Source organism: Diadema setosum, chromosome 6 (assembly GCF_964275005.1).
Source record: "Diadema setosum chromosome 6, eeDiaSeto1, whole genome shotgun sequence".
NCBI classification, from domain to species: Eukaryota; Metazoa; Echinodermata; class Echinoidea; order Diadematoida; family Diadematidae; genus Diadema; species Diadema setosum.
The window spans coordinates 19,401,356-19,404,042 of NC_092690.1; the positions used below are offsets into that span (position 1 = coordinate 19,401,356).

At 35.0% G+C, this 2,687-nt stretch overlaps 1 non-coding gene across 1 annotated transcript; it reads right to left on the minus strand.

Annotated features, from left to right (window-relative positions):
- Positions 1-1,392: 1,392 nt before the first annotated feature.
- On the minus strand, positions 1,393-1,465 carry Trnaf-gaa (transfer RNA phenylalanine (anticodon GAA)). Its single transcript has one exon. It is a non-coding gene; the product is annotated as a tRNA-Phe (tRNA).
- Between the last annotated feature and the right edge of the window lie 1,222 nt (positions 1,466-2,687).

The following is a 2,687-nucleotide window of genomic DNA, read 5'->3' on the forward strand; positions in this document are numbered from 1 at the left end:
ATTGCCATTCAGAGCTACAGGGAAGAAAAAAAATACATGTATATACAAAGTACTTTTACTCATGAAATTCCTAGACGTCGGTATGAAGGTGCCTTTCCCTGCTTTATTTGGTAGGAAACAGGAAGAAAAAAAAAAGTTTAACAATTTCTAAAATCATCCGTCCGTTTGAATAATGAGATTATTTTTGAATAGGCAACGTTTGAATAAAAGGTCATTTTTTAAGTTAACTAATGTGCAATTTGACGTTTACAAATTTTTAAACTTTGAACAACTTCGGGTCATATGGTTGGTGTTATAATTTTTCTTTTGAGAATAGAATTCTGCCATTCTTGCAGTCTCGCCAAGGTGAAAAAGAAAAAACAAAAACAAAACAAAAACAACAGTGGATGATAATGGAAATACGGCGATGCAAGATGTAGTATGTTCAAAAGGACCAAAATAATGAAGTCGATGATATACTATCGACCAACAAAATTAATATTAGAAATAATTGTAGTAATTTCAATCAAGTGATTAAGTAAGACATTATACTTTGCTTTCTTGTAAGAATAAGGGAAACGAACCGACATCACGTTCCCTGCAGTATGGAATTCAAAAAATAAAAATAAATGCATGACATACAACGTTGTTGTCGGTGATCTTCTCTTTCAATTATCTCTGCTGTGGGTGTTTGAATTTGTGTTTCTCCGTATTCTAAAGACCCGCAGTCATTGGTGTGTGTGTGTTGGAGGTGGGGGTGGGTGGATATTTATGCTGCCACTCTTTTTTTTTTCTCCTCACACACCGGCCCCTCATAGTTACGGCGGTGCAGTGTATCATGCCGTTTCTTTCTGCGCTTGAAATTATATTAATGGGCATTAAAATCGGAGCATGAGATAGGAGGTGTCGAACAATACATTTTATACATTTCCACAATGTCATAAAGATATTAGAACACAGTCTTGAGATCAGTGGATTTTTCCCCTTCACATTATGATGGTTTGTATAAAGCGCAAATATTCAAATAATGCTTTCTGTGCATGTCCTTGCTTTGAGAATCTTAATTTTTCCCCATCTTTTTAGCTGGTTGTTATTTTTGTGAACTGATATTAAAAACACACAACAGAACCTCTGGCCATAACAGGCAGTCCCACCCGTTTCGAATATACAAACACATCCATAGCCTTTACATTGTAAAACGTAAAAGTAAATTTATTTGCCACAGAATAACGTCTTTAACAATCATAATGGTAGATAAATCGAAAAAGACACGTGAAGGAATATAATAGTTAAAAAGGCATCAACAGACAGGTTACTGCAACTGATTGACAATTTGCCCTACATTGACGTAAATAAGCATTGAACTGACTAGTGTTTTAATAGTAGCCATGATAAATGAAATCATGGGCGTACATACTCGAGCAGGATTCGAACCTACGACCTCCTGATCTTCAGACAGGCGTCATCTCCACTAGACCACCGAGCTTCCGCCCCACAGCAAGTGTTAAATTCGAATCCTTTAATAGCGTGCAGCGGTCACTGCGTTATTGTTTAAATTCATGAAATCCTTCAGTCGAGATATTTTCATGAAATTCTTCTGTTGATTTGTTTTCATGACAACTGATTGACAGATTGCCCTACATCGACGTAAATAAGCACTGAATTGATCAGTGTTTAGTAGTGGTCCAATGGAGTTGACGCCTGTCCGCATCGAGATCAGGAGGTCGCTGCTCGAGTATGTACGCCCCTGATTTCTTATTGCACGTTTTATTTTCTCCAGCAACTAAGGTACAGAAGGTAGATATGAAAGTATTTACACACAAAACACGCTCTCTCACACACATTGTTTATGAATTCATTTGAATATATTTATGAATATGGATCCAGCGTTAATAAACATTTCATAGATAAATATTTGAATTTATTTATTCATGAGATATTTTTGTTAGCATATAAATGAATAAATAGTTAAATTATTCAAAAGATAATTCATATGTATGAATATATGTATATATAAACAAATATATATGTATATATATACATGTATTTTATATATATATATATATATAGAGAGAGAGAGAGAGAGACAGACAGACAGACAGACAGACAGAGAGATGTGTGTGTGTGTGTGTTTTCATGGGTGTAGCACCACTTGTAGCACATTTTTCTTTGGCTTGGTGATGTAGAAACATTTCTCGAATGATTTGTTGTATTCAAGCCTCTTCCTGTTTCCTTGAACTGTTAAAACTATGTGCGTGCCTAGAATATGAAACATGTTGATCATCTGGAAAGTCACACATAAAAGTAGCCAGATTGGCCTTATCCTGAAATCAAAAACGCTCACCACTATTTACAAAATCAATGAATTCCACACTGAATTAGACACTGAATTTCTTGTATTTTTTATCAAAGGATTGAAATGAAATAAAATTGAGTAAAATTGAATTTATGAATTATCCTCCATTAAACTGATTTCATGCATAAATCATATTGCGTATAGGGGTTGATAAAGCAAGATTAAGTGAATAAATCCAGCAGAGACGAAACTAACAAAAATTAAGATACATAATAGGCACATGAGCTCAGATACACCAAGTTTAAACAAGAATAAACAAACGCATCAAGACAACGGAAGGCGGGACGGATGTTGAGAGAGGAGAAAAGGAAGAATGGGACAGAGACAAGAAACGTAGAGTCATTCAACTGCA